Consider the following 14,902-nt stretch of genomic DNA (forward strand, 5'->3'; position numbering starts at 1 on the left):
TGAAGGGCATTATGAGATTTGCCAAAAAGGGCAAGCTTAGTCCCTGGTACATTGGACCTTATAAGATTGTACGCAAGGTAGGCTAAGTGGCTTACGAATTAGATCTATCTCCTGATTTGAAGTCAGTTCACCCAGTTTTCCATGTATCGATGCTTCGTAAGTGCATTGGAGATCCTTCCAGAATTGTACCAGTAGATGATGTTCAAGTCACTGAGCAATTATCCTACGAAGAAGTTCCCATTGCCATTCTAGATAGGCAAGTACGGAGACTCAGAACCAAAGATGTAGCTTCAGTTAAAGTTTTATGGAGAAATAATAATAATAATAGAGAGGAAATGACTTGGGAAGCAGAAGAAGACATGAAGTTCAGGTACCCGTATTTGTTTCCACCTCCAGAGGAGACTCAGGCAGAGACACCATTGTCCTCAGGTATGTAGTGCTTTCCTTGATGCTTTCTTGGTCGTGTGTGGCCATGGTTATTGATGTTGTTGTTGTATCCCTGTGAGGCGATGTATTTTGAGTTGCTGTGACAGGATGGTAGTGCCATATTACAGGAAAAACTCTGGCAAAATTTTCATAGAATCCCCAAGAACCTAACATTCGAGGACAAATGTTCCTAAGGGGGAAGAATGTTACATCTCAAAAATTTCGGATTTGTTGCCTTGTGAGTAGACTAATGTGAGTTTAAGATGAACACGAAGTCCTTACGAGCTTAAGGAGAGAATTAGATAGCTTAAAGGGCGTACCATAAGATTTCGAAGTCATATGGATATGTGAGACTAAGTTTGTTGAAGGAAGTGGACGTAAGTCATGTTTGGAAGGGTTTTCGCGATAATTGATTTGATACGTATTTAGCGATGTCTTGAGGGGCTGCTGTAGGGCTTATTGTATGGTTAATGAAGTGTTATATAAGTGCCAAGAAGGCTCCACAAGGATTGGAGATCAAACGAATCAACGAAAACGATTTTGGAAAAAGGCGAGTTATACGACCACTTATACGGTCCGTATAACTTTATACGATCCGTATAAGGGTCCGTATAACAGTTACAGTGAAGGGTCATCACTGGTGATATTATACAATTATACGGATCGCATACTATTATACGGACCGTATAAGTGTCCGTATAAATCCCAACGGGCAGATTTGTTTTCTTGTTTTAAATAGGTGACCCAAGTTCTATTTTTCATTTCCCATCTTCTCCACAACTTTTGAGAGCTCTAGAATATTCCACACACCTCATCAACACAATCCAAGAGAGACTAAAGATCAAGAGGCAAGAATCAAGATATCCATGTGTTAGAAGTCCTGCTAGGGTTAGTAGACTTCAAGAATTCTTTGAGTAGTGAAGCTAGGGTTTCCATATAAGTTGATAGCTTGCTCCAAAACTCATTCTTATGAGATAAGAGGTTAATTTTCATGCTTATTTCATGTTATTAAGAATGCTTAGTTGTTGCATAACTTGGGTGAAAGGAGAAAGTAGAGGATGAGCTCTAAATGTAGTTTTCATGATATTTTTGAGTAGTAAGATAACTTGAGTCATGATTCTTAGTATGATATGGATATAATCTTGTTATAAAAGGTAATAATAATGATGAGGAAGCATTGTATGAAAATATGCTAAGGGTTGGTGTGAAGTTGTTAGTATAAGTTGAATAAGAGAATGAATTTTGAAGACTTAATGGAATGTGATTACGTGATTATGATATTGTGGATGTTATTATGGATGTTTGGGAGTTATTTTTTAATATGGTGGAAGATGATGAAATAGGGGAAATGCTGCCCAATTTTCGTTAACTCATGAATTATTCTAGTTTGAATTTAAGAATATCTTTAAGGCTTAACCATGGTATGAATCCTTCTAAATGTAGATTTTCCAAGCTTTGACGGTGAACGTTAAGTAATTAAGAAGACAAAGAGGTATGTAAGGCTAACCGTTCTTTCATTAAGGCATGATCCCATCACTATATACCTTCACATGAGGTCCACAATGTCTTCCAAAATGACTTCATCCCTAGAATTACTAAAGCTCATGATTCTTGGTATTCTCACGATACCATTGGTCCTATCCTATGATAGTTGATCCTCTAAGGAAGGATATAACGAAAATGATGATGACGATGATAATGTCGAGGACATGTATGTACTCCTATGTATACATATTTATATATTAAAGTATGACTACTAAGAACACCGAGCTTATATGGCCGGGTATGATATCTATCGCGCGCGCACCACTGCAGTTGGGTACGGATAACACTGAGCCTTGGTAGGGCCAGGTATGTATAACACCTAGCCTTGTCATGGACGGGTATGTGAGACACCAAACCTCTATGGTCGGGTATGGTAATACTATATAAGTAAGCATTAGAAATGGAAGGTTCCTATCAGAAAAAGGGTAAGAATACATGATGATGGTCGCTAGAGGTACAAATGGCTCCATCATCTCATGACTCTTCTATATTATGTCATTTCTTATGGTTCTATTATGATGTTGATTATGCTTTACATACTCAGTACATTATTAAATGCCGACGTCCTTTTGTTTGTAGACGTTGCGACATGCCCGCAGGTGGACAGGGGGATAGGCTTGATCCATAGATTACTTCTTCAGAGACTGTATAGAGGAGCTCCATTTGATCCGGAGCTGCAGCTGTTGGTATTATTCTTTTGTGTATATACATATGCGCATGGCGGGGCCCTGTCCTATCCTTATGATGATGTTTCATACTCTTCTTAGAGGCTCGTAGACAGTCATGTATAGTAGACGTATTTTGCCTTGTCGGCTCATGTTTTGGTATATTATTTTAATGGCCCTCGTTCGTGTATATGTGTATGGGCATAGTTGTTGACGTACATATATATATATACATATGTATACATATATATATATATATACATGTATATATATACATATGTATACATATATATATATATATATATATATATATATATATATGTTTTAGCTGTTGGAAATGGTATTATTGAGGCATAGAGTTTGTTGATAAGCCATGTGGCTCACCTAGATACGAATGTGAATGTACGATGAGAGGTGCCTGGTAGGTTAGCTCCGAGTGCCCATCATGGCCCTCCGATTGAGTCGTGACAGCTACGTATAACTGCCCATGGGAGAAAACGTGTTGTGGCAAGTATAGACCAACATTTGGTATTTTTTGTCCTTGTGCTTTATTTATCATCATTGAAAAACATAATCGTATCGGAAATTGTTTTCTAATAAATTTAAAAGGGTAGCCTTCATTTCCGGGAGGGGAAGGTTGAATTCTTGGAATAAACACATGTTTGATAGCATTCTGCCCTATCATTATTTCTGCATGTATAACGTTGTTGTCAAAACCTCTGCATATCATTCTTTGACCATTACATAAACCATTTGAAGCATCCAAATTTCTTAATAACATGATGGGCGCATTTTTCTTCAAAACCAACTTGTATACCAATAAAAGATCATTTAAAATTAAGTAGATGAGTAATTACATTAAAGAAAGATGTAAAAACATTGCCGCAAAGATTTTTAATTATAAGTTCCCAATAAAATGGACCAAAATAAATATTATCTAAGAAACAGAACTACAGTAATATGTATGTTGAGCCTTACTTAGACCAAAATAAAGACTATATAAGAAACAGAGCCTTAATTAGACCAAAATAAAGATTATCTAAGAAACAGAGCCTTAATTAAACCAAAAAAAAGATTATCTAAGAAACAGAGCCTTAATTAGACCAAAATTGGCCATTTATCATGTTCAAACATGCATGATGTTGTCACACGATTGATATAGAAATAGAATGTGAAAAGAACAATATTTTTTTCCATGTTACATACTTATGAAAAATATTTTCGTTATGTTGCGAAAATTATTAAGCATTCTATATTTAGATCTCAATCTATTTTATAATTGACCATATTAGTAAAGATCTAAGAACGTACTTGTGTGGAGGCAGACCGCTTGGTGTTAAAGTATTCAAGTAATCTTCTTGATAGTAATTGTTGGTATCATCCTCTGCAGAGTCAAAACTAAGAAACGTTCCACTTTCACCAGGGAACTTGGAAATTAACTTCTCATTTAGTTGATCAACATATTCATTTCCACTAGCTAGGATAGCCCTTTCGGTCATGTATTTTGCACAACTTGTGTTGTCATCTAACGATGGAAATATTTCCCTTATCAAGGCATCTTCACCAAAGACTATCACCATTATTTTCGATAACCAATTGCTTTGGAAGAAGTACCAAATCATCTCTTATTGTAGGTTCCTCCCCGTTACCTATACGCAGCAAGAATTCACTGAATGTTGGATCTGTTCTTGCCCTCATATTTCTTGTTAATTTAATCCTTTCCATCTGAGGCCACAAGTAGGATTTTACCAAGCATGCATTTACCGTTTCATCTCTGGTAGATTTTGGAACTACTGGTAGCACTTGACGAAAATCACCTCCAAAAATCATTACTTTTCCACCAAAGGGTTCATTAACGTCCAATATATCTCTAAAGCTCCTATCAACCGTTTCAATCGTATGACAGTTGGTCATAGGTGCTTCTTCCCAATTATCAGCTTTGCTTGTTTTATCAATTTAGTTCCACCACTTTATTTTGACATATGTGTGATTTTCGTATCAGTTGTTTGAAGCGGTATGTCAAATCTAGAATGAGCCGTACGTTCCCCGGGTAAAAGAGTTGTTGCCACACCACTTGCTGCCGTTGCTAATGCTATGAAGCCTCTTGATCTGATATTTGCAAGTAATGTGCGATATAAGAATGTTTTTCCGGTGCCCCCAGGTCCATCTACAAAGAACAATCATGCCTCTCCCTGATCAACTCTTTGCAATATAGTGTTGAATGCTTGTTTTTGTTCAGGATTTAGCTTTGAGTGTGCATCAAAATCTTCTGGAGGTACTATTATGGACTTTTCTTCCATTGTTTCTCTGCATTCTTGTGTATTTCCGTTATCCAACCCATGATCAAGTTTAGATAAGTCATATTTTTCTATTCTCTTACCCATGCTCTCTAAGAAAAAATTGATGTTTTTCAGTGTGCATTGAAGTTGAGCAGTAGGAGAATTGTCATGTATTCTTTTAAAATCTTCTAACATGTCTTCGTAATAGGCATCCTAGAGCTTTCTAACATCCGTCAGACTACAATGTACCAAAATTGTTGCCAATAAATTTCTCAGAGCTGATGGCATTTTGAAGACGACTGCTTCATGTAAGCATTCAGAAATATTGTTATCCGATTCTAATAAACCTCTTTCTTTTGTAGCTTCTTAGAATGTTCCACACGTTCTTCCATTGACAGTCAATAAGTATTCAAACAAAGTCGGTCCTCTTATGTGATTCAATAATAATCTCAAATAATACCTTTCGCCTTCTCTTGGGTTAGCTGTAACATTTAAAAAAAGATAATAAATATATTAAATTTTAAAAATATACAAATATTAAATTTAAGAGTGTTCGTATTGGATGCCTTACCAACAGCAATTCAATCAATTACGGATCTTGTTTTTCTTTTTGTCCACTCTTACCCTGAAGGTTCCAGATATAATACTCGGGAAATTCCTTGTATAGGTACTTCCGTGCTTCACTATCCGTTGAACATATCCGGAAATACTCGGTGAGCATGGTTAGCGAGTCATATTCCCACGCAACAACATTTTGCAAATTTTGGTTGCGCCAATAGCACACTACATGTGAAATAGCATACTTTTATAACAGTCGTCGCTAATATCTAATTAAATTCTCAACTAAAAAAGTTTAGCAAACATATCAAGCAGAGTTAGAGTGGAAATTTAAACTTTGAGCATATGTAAGTGTTTAGATTAAATAGTAATGTTTGACAAGAACAGTTAACTAATTCGAGCATGTTGGTTAATCTTGGTTCTGCATTGTAACATGCAAGTGGTGTGTAAGTATTTCTTATTTTTGTTTAAATGTTAGCAGAAAATTGTTGAATAAATCAAAGTTAAGTGATGTCTACTTTTATCTGAACATGTATTGGAAGTTTTCGCTTTGTTATTCATTTATAATTGAAAAATAGTATCTTGATCATTTATAATACCCTGGTATTTCCATCTACTGCATGTTTATATTTCTTCGGTTGTCTTTCAATAGATATGACTCAACTTTTCTCCCATTTTGGAGTACATAGGACACATGGTTATTCAAAAAAATTAATTCCTTAACAATTTTATAAATATACCGTTCTACTTCATACTTATTTAATAAGCGGGAACTTAGAATCCTAGTTATTTCATCAAAAGTTTAAATAAACATAAATGTTGGGTACAAATAGTTTACCTGATTGTCTATTCGGGAGATGTACTTAAAGGTTAATGGCTGGAGGTTGCATTTCACTGAGATTAAATTCATAAATTCTCCATAGTGTTTCTGGCACAGACACCCAACGTGCATCTTGAAAGGTTTGAATTTCATCAATGACTTTTTCCCCATCATCCGATTCAATATAAATGACACACTTATCATGTCCTTTATATATATATATATATATATATATATATATATATATATATATATGTATACTTGTAGAGATACTTTATTGCTTTCACTCCCGAGCAAGACTCTACATTGATGTGACAATTATATCGAGTTAGTAAATAGGGATTATATGGCACAACCCACTGATTATTCATCCTCATGCCACGGACATTTTCGGTCTTTCCATAATTTCTTCTCTTATAAAAAATAGGATATCCATCCTAACCTTGTATTGATTTATTACTAAATGATCTAGGATAGTGACTCTTGCACTGACCATCCTTCATGCATGAATTTGTTGGACGATGTTTTCCACATGGACCATGTATCATATGCTTGGCAACCAAATTATGCCAGAGCAGAAATTTTTCTTTATCAGGAAGTTAGGCGGAAATAAACTTGTCGTGTTGGTCTGGTGATGTTATCTTGTATCCTTGTTCAAGTATCAATAAAACATGTATGTGCGGTAGCCCTCTTTTCTGGAACTCAATCACATAGATATGTGCCGCAACAGGACCAAATATTTTTTTTCTTGAAAATCTGGTCTTTTAAATCTTCAAACTTCGCTCTAAAAACTCTAGTCACTAAGTCAGGTCTTTCTTCAGGTAGTTGTCCTTCGAGCAAGTTTTCTTAGACCTCCTCCCAATCGGTATTACATGTCATTGTGATAAACAGATCTAGTTTTTCATAACGTTGAACCAAAGCCATTGCATCCATATATCTATGACGCATATCTGTAGGGCCTCCAACGAATTATGCAGGATGTATTACTCTCTGACCAACTTTAGCTCCTCTACTTTCTCCAGCCATTATACTATTAACTATACCTTGAATCTAAGGCATTTTCAAGTAGGGGACTTGGTCCTCCGAAAAGTAACTCCCAACACTAACAATTCTAATGAAGGAAAGTTAGGCTCGAATTGGGAAGGACCTTATAAAATATAAGCAATCACAGAAAAAGGTTCGCATCAATTAGAAGATGAAGACGGACGAAAGTTGCAGAATAATTTGAATATCGGTCACTTGAAACGCGCTATTGCTGAGGGAAAGGTATGTTTTATCATTTTTAAATAGGCATAATACATAAACAGGCCCTTAAATTTGGCATCAGCTGGCAAATATGTCCTCCAACTTTGGGTGTGCACAAGTAGGCACCTCAACTTGTATAAAGTTGAACATGTAAACACAAATGCTGACGTGGCATTGACTTGGCACTGACGTGACCCTTCAAAATTTATGTGACACGTCAATGCCACATCAGCATTTGTGTTTACATGTTTAATTTTATACAAGTTGAGCTGCCTACTTGTGCATGCCCAAAGTTGGAGGGTATACTTGCCACCTGAGGCCAAGTTTAAGGGCCTATTTATGTATTATGCCTTTTAAATAAGAACACATTGAGGTTTTTGAGTTTTGCAGGAAATGCCACCAGAAGATTCAAAGCAAGTCTTGTGAAATGAGGACAACTCAAGACTGAAAACATGTGTTGCACTCTATTTCCCTTAAACAGGTTTTTGTCCCAAAAAGGATTTTTCCGGCGAGGTTTTTAATGAGGCAACAATTTAAAAAGTGTTCAGAATAAAATCCGAATCTTTCTTTTGAAAGGCGTTATACAACCCAAATAAATAAATAATCAAGAGTGAATAGAATCATGCCTGAATTGAACAAGAGACGTCTTGTTCATAAGCATAAATAGAGGCCCAATACATTTATTATAAAAAAAAAAATTTAAAAAAAGAACTTGCAAGAATTAGTTCCGGAGTAAGTTAAAACGAGAAAATTGTCTCGTAAATATATCTGAGTAAGATAGAAAAAATAAATAAGATTAAAAGAATGATAAAAGTCGATCATAATGGGGAAACTTGGATCAATTCATTTACAAAAAAGACCAAAATGGTCTAGAAAACTGCAAAGATAAAAAAAAATAAAAAAAAATAAAAATTATAAACAAACATGTGAATCACTCGGATTCATCGTCTAAGTCTTTGGGATTAGAGTCTTCAGGGTCATCCTTGAAGCTTTCAGCAGCAGACATCTGTTGATAGGCTTGAACCTCGAGTTTTTTTGGCCTCGGCAATCTTTGCATCTCAATATTTAAGGCCATTTCGAGCTTGTTCTAGGGTAAACCTACGAACATTCCTCTTTGTATATTCGACCTTTAGAACGGACTGAGCCTTCTCAGCCTTCAAGTCAGCACAAGCCTGATCCAAGCGAGTTGAAATCTCTTCATTCTTCTGAACGGAAGTGTCGAGATCAGACATCAACATTTCAATGATGCTGACTTGTTGGCGGTTCTCGGCCTGGGACTGCTGCAAGTCTTGTTCAAAATTTTGAGCAAAGGACAAGTAAGCTCGAATGACCGCTGTTTATCGATAATGGAGAGCTCGTTATTGAGTCGGGCAACCTCGGAGGAGAGAAAGGCTTCATTATCTGCCTTGAAGTCCAGAATTTCCTCTTTAAATTCAAGTTCATAATGGAGTTTGGTCGAGTTGATCAATTCTCTTCTCCAGAATGGTATTTTCATCTTGAACTCTTTAAAGATCCTCCTTAGCCCGGGCAAAGTCATTCTTGACCTTGACCAGTTCGGCTTTCACTAAAGGGAGATCCACTACGGGCTGATTGTCCCTTCTCTCAAGCTTTGCCTTCAGATGAGGAATTTCTCTTTCTTGGGCATCCAACTGGACCTTAAGGTCGTCATTTTCTTCGAGGCAAAGGCGAAAGCCTTCTCCGACCAAATCTGATAACTAAATGTAAAAAAAAAAATGTCAGATTGGTCAAAACGGAGAATTAGCGAAGGTATTTGCAGGTGAATCAAGGAAATTTGAAAACTTACCCGGTGGGACGAGTGCATTCCTTCATTAATCAGGCACTTCCGGGAGACTCTGTTCATCTTCTCTTTATTGGTCTCTGATACTAAAGGCTTTAAACAGCTAGCAACTCCAATCGGACGACCAAGGAAATTTGTATCTTCAAGAACAGAGATAGTGGTTGTTCTACGTCGAGTCGCGTCAACACTTGGAGCCGGCTAATGGAGAACTCAAATCGACATTAGTTGCAGTTGAGACAAATTCAACTATGTCAGACTTTATCACAACAATGCCTCAATTACAAACTAGCTGAGATCAGCTACATATAAATAACTTTAACAACTATGCCTAAATTTTGTACCAATTCTGGCTGTTACTTTAATTTCACTGAGAAACAGCCTAAATATTTAAACTAGAGTTAATGGCTAAAAACAAACCTGAACTGTCGTTTTTTCGCGAGTTTCACACTTAATTTTTTTTTTTTTATAAGGTCACACCCAAACTATCAGTTGTTCCTTTTTCCTACCTGAACTATCATCATTTATCTATTAAAAACACACCTCAATTATCAGTTGTTCACTTTTCCTAACTGAACTTCAAGTTTGTTTTTGACTATTGTCTCTTTAAACTACTATGATCATATAACCAGGTGGAGCTTTGAGAAATATGACAAAAGGTGTACCTCTTATTAGTGGGGGAAGCACTCGAGCTCGAACTACTCTTCGACTCAGTTACCTTGTCATTCGACTTCAAATTCTCCAACAAATCACCCAAAATGCTCGTCCTTAATCTTCGTTTCTGATGGCAAAGCCATTGAAGCAACAAAACATCATCATCAAATCTCATAGATGATTTTTCATATTCAGATTTGCTCTTCAATCCATCGAAAATATCATTCTCATCGTCGTAAACCGGCTTATCATACACTGGAACAGACGATGTTTTATTATTGTTAAAAATAGAATCATAATTGATACCATTCATTGACGATGATTTATTATTGTTATTATTGTTGTTAGTACTAGGTTTTGTGTATTTTGTAGGTCGACCAAACATGTAAAGATGTTGTTGTTGATCGGACGGATGAGGATCGACGTTGTTCTCCACCGTCAGATCTCATCGGAGCTGATTTTTCGGCGGGTCGAAGCCCGAAATCTCGTGCCAGGTCATCCATTTCCGGTCAGTATTCAAGTTGTTTCAAATCTGGACTAAATTGCCCTTGGAAGCACTATTACGGAGAAATTGGAAGGGCAATATGGTAAAACGAATAACCTAGAAGAAATGTGAATAAATCAAAAACTACAACAACATGAATCGATATGTATATTTAAATATCCGGAATCTCGAGCCAGGTCATCCATTAGATATATATTTCAGGTCAGTATTTAAGTTGTTTCAAATCTGGACGAAATTACCCTTGGAAACACTACAATTGGAAGGGCAATACGGTAAATGGAATTACAACGAAGAAATGTGAATGATCAGAAATTACAACAACATGAATAGATATATCAAAACTTATATAGAAATATAAATATATACGTATAGGTAGAGAGCAGTATTATTTTGGGCGAAATTATGATTCTTTTTTATTTGATGTGAATTTTTATTTCATTAAGAATTTTTTATTCTAGTAGCCTAATATATTGATTGAAAGATTAGCGAAATTTGGTGGACCAGTAAGAGCCAGTTTGGCTTAGCTTATAAGTTGCTGAAAACAACTTCTTCTTTTTTGCGCGGATTGCCCTTCATTTGGGCTGGTCTTTAATTTTTGCCCTTCAAATTGGTGGTCTTTAAGTATTGCCCTTCGCCTAACACCCTGAAGTTGTGGGTTCAAACCCCAGCTCAGTAAAAAAAAAAAAAAAAAAGTTTCGCAAGGCAGAATTTTGCAAATTTGCCATGCAAATTCTGCCTGAAGGGCAGAATTTAAAGACCACCATTTTGAGGGGTAAAAATTAAAGACCACCTCCAGCGAAGGGCAATCTTGCAAATTGCCCAAACAGCTTTTCAACTTTTTTGAGTGTTTGGCTGGCCAGCTTATAAGCGATTTTGTGCTTAAAATAAGCCGAAAAAAATAAGTTGAAATAGCCCAACTTATTTTTTTTGGCTTATAAGCTGCTTTTTTTAAGCTATAAGCCAAATGGGCCCTAAGTCCTCCTCCCTTTTTAATCATGGATTTCGAGTTTGAGTCTAGATCGTTTTTATTAGAGAGCAGTATTATGTTTCCAAATGAACTTCTTCTATAGGAATTTGAATGAGCCAAGCCCCAAAGTGTGAATGAGTCAAGTCTCAAAGCTGAGTGACCTAAAGCTGAATCAAATTGGTTTTTTCATTAACTGTTATGTTATTGTTGACAAATCTGATTCTATTAAGATTGGATCATATCCTGATATGATTTTGATATGATCAGATTCTAAATCATAATTAGACAGATTATTATCTGATTTAGTTCCCATTATTATAGAGATTTTATCTTGTTTCCTTAGTTGTATATTTTCTAGTTAGGCTTCAGTTTTGTGTATAAATACCTCTGTAATTGGTTGTATAGACACACTTGAGAATTAATAAAATCTCTCTTCTCAAAGTCTTCATGGTATTAGAGCTTGTGCCTTTTTAGGAGATAGAGTTTCCTCTCTCCCGCACTATTGAGCCGCTGTAAAAAAATTCTCTGATTTTCCTTTTGTTTTCTCCTGTTCTAGTCTTTTTCTTGCCACCATGTCGAAACTAATCTACACCTCACGATTAGCCCGTGAAACTTAATGGTAGTACCACTTACCTTGCTTGGTCTAGATCCAAACTTTATTATTTATCAAAGCTAGAAAGTTGCGGGGGTACATTAATGGGGATAAGAAAAAAATCGGCTTCCTCTCGATCCCACCTACGGCCAAATGGGGGACTCGAGAATTCGCTTGTCATGTCATGTCTTATCAACTCTATGCAATCCCGTAGATTACCGGACAATATCTATTGCTAGACACCGCCGAAAAATCTGAATGCAACTAAGCTCACCTACTCACGCATGGGGAATGATGCTCGGATCTTTGAGATCCGTAACAAAGTCCATGGCACAAAGTAAGGTGAGATGTCAATTTCTCGATTTTTCTGAATTGAGTGGTTTGTGCAAGAGCTAGATTATTATCAAGACTTCTAGCGATTGTACTCGGGATGTAGTAAAGTTCCGAAACTTGTTGAAAAGGAGCGGATCTATGATTTCTTGTCAAGGTTGAACCACAAATTTGACCGATAAGTGGTTCGAAGTACTTGGTAAAACCCCTTTTCCTTCTCTTGAGGAAGCCTATTCCTATGTCCACAGAAGAAAAGCGGAAGGAGTGCTATGCTCTACACAACACCAATAGAGAAGTCTGGGTTGACTGCTAGTGATTACACAATACCAATTGAGAAGTCTGGATTGAACGCTAGTGATTCTCGGGAGCACATAAAGGCTACCAATTATGATAAAGATCACCTACATTGTGATTATTGTGGCAAGCCACGCCATACCAAGGAAACTTGCTGGAAGTTACATGGTCGACCCTCTAGAGGTCGTGGAGGAAAACAAGTCAACTCAATGAGAGCTCAAGCAAATTTTTCGAGACAGTAGAGAGTCATCTAAGGAGACAACCTGCGGTGAATTTTTCTCTCCTAGTGAACTCAAGCATCTCAAGTCTTTTTGTCGCAACTTGACTCTTCCTCCAAAGGTAACATCTAATTTGGTAAAGTCGGTACTTTTTTCTGCTCATCTTAATTCATGGATTATTGATTACGGTGCGAATAGACACATGACGGGCTCCTCAAAGAACTTCTTAACTACTCTCCATGTCTAAAAGCGAGACAACGTTAGAATAGCCAATGGTTCTCTCTCCCCGATAGGCTGAACAGTTCATTTTTTGTGCTCCCAATATTCGAAGCTATCTTCGTACTTCATGTACCTCGGTTCCTTAACCTTTTATCGTAAGTGCCACCACCAAAGCTCTAAATCAAAATTGAGTTTTTTCCGATCATTTTGTCTTTCGGATCTTGAAAACAAGGAAGAGGATTGGCGGTGGTAGAGTGCGTGATGGCTTATATATGTTGGAGAGGAATCAAAGTGATGTTCTATGTCAAGGCTTTTTTGGAGAAAATAAGAATGCCAATGAATAAATAATACGGTGGCATAGGCGGTTGGGGCATCCATCCTTTTTTATTTTAGAAAAACTATATCCTAGTTTGTTTTCTAGGATTCGGAAGTTGAATCTTTGTTTTGTGACGCTTGTGAGTATGCCAAACATACTAGAAACTCTTATCCGTCAAGTAATAATAAAAGCACAAGCTCCTTTCATGACTATCCATTCGATGTTTGGGGCCTACTTAGACAACCTCTCTCGTCCGTAATCGATAGTTTGTCACTTTTATTGATTGTTGCACTAGAATGACTAGGGTTTACCTGATAAAAGCAAAGAGTGATGTATTTTCTTGCTTTCAATTTTTTCATAAGATGGTTTGCACTCAGTTTGAAACTAAGATAAAAAATTTGAGAACTGATAATGGCACTGAATACATGGATAGTCGATTTAGTACTTAATTGGAGTCTAACGGGATCATCCACCAAACTAGTTGTCCTTACACTAGTAAACAAAATGGAGTAGCTGAACGGAAAAATAGACATTTGTTGGAAGTTGCTAGATCCCTCGTGTTCACCGTGAATCTCCCAAAACTTACTTTGGGGAGATGCAATTCTAGCGACGGCTTATCTTATCAATAGAATGCCTCTCAAAGCACTCAATTTTAAGAGTCCTTCAGAGATTTTACGAGGGAATAATGTCTATACTGTTCCTCCAAAGGTGTTTGGGTGTGTTTGTTTTGTTCATAGTAGGAATGTAGGAAAACTAGATCCTAGGGCCCTTAAATGTGTGTTTGTTGGGTATTCTCCAACACAGAAAGGTTATCGATGTTACTATCCTCTATCAAGGAAGTATTTTGTAAGTATGGATGTTACTTTTAGAGAGATCGAACCTTACTTCAATGGAACCCAATCACCTCTTCGGGGGGAGAATAATGAAAAAGAAGAGGTGATACCTAGTTATGGATTTCTTGATGACATTACTCTAGGTGAGAGTTCCATCGTAGAGAGAGTGTGTAGGAGGATGTAAGACGTCTTGCTCGGGAGAGACTATTGTTCACGAAAAGACTATTGGGCGTGGACAAACCCGATTTGGTGAGATATTCAAGGAGAAACAAGAGACAAGAAGCCATCATACAACCTACTCCCCGCCAAGAATCCTTCTCTCTTCTCGTGAGTCATCTTTAATTTCGATTCTTCGATGATTTAGATAGACCTATTGCTCAAAGAAAAGGGGTCGATCATGTACCAAACATCCTATTTCTAACCGCGTGTCTTATGATTCCTTGTCCCCTTCCTATGCAGAGCCTTTGCCTTGTCATCATTTCCTTCGTGTCTATTCCACAGGATTGGAGGGAAGCTTTCAAGGATCCCAAGTGGAAAGAAGCAATGTTTGAAGAAATGAAGGCTCTAGCAAAAAATAATACCTAGGAATTAGTTGTTCCTCCACCAGACAAGAAGTTGGTCGGCTGCAAGTGGGTGTTCAC

Source organism: Lycium ferocissimum, chromosome 7 (assembly GCF_029784015.1).
Source record: "Lycium ferocissimum isolate CSIRO_LF1 chromosome 7, AGI_CSIRO_Lferr_CH_V1, whole genome shotgun sequence".
Lineage (NCBI taxonomy): Eukaryota > Viridiplantae > Streptophyta > Magnoliopsida > Solanales > Solanaceae > Lycium > Lycium ferocissimum.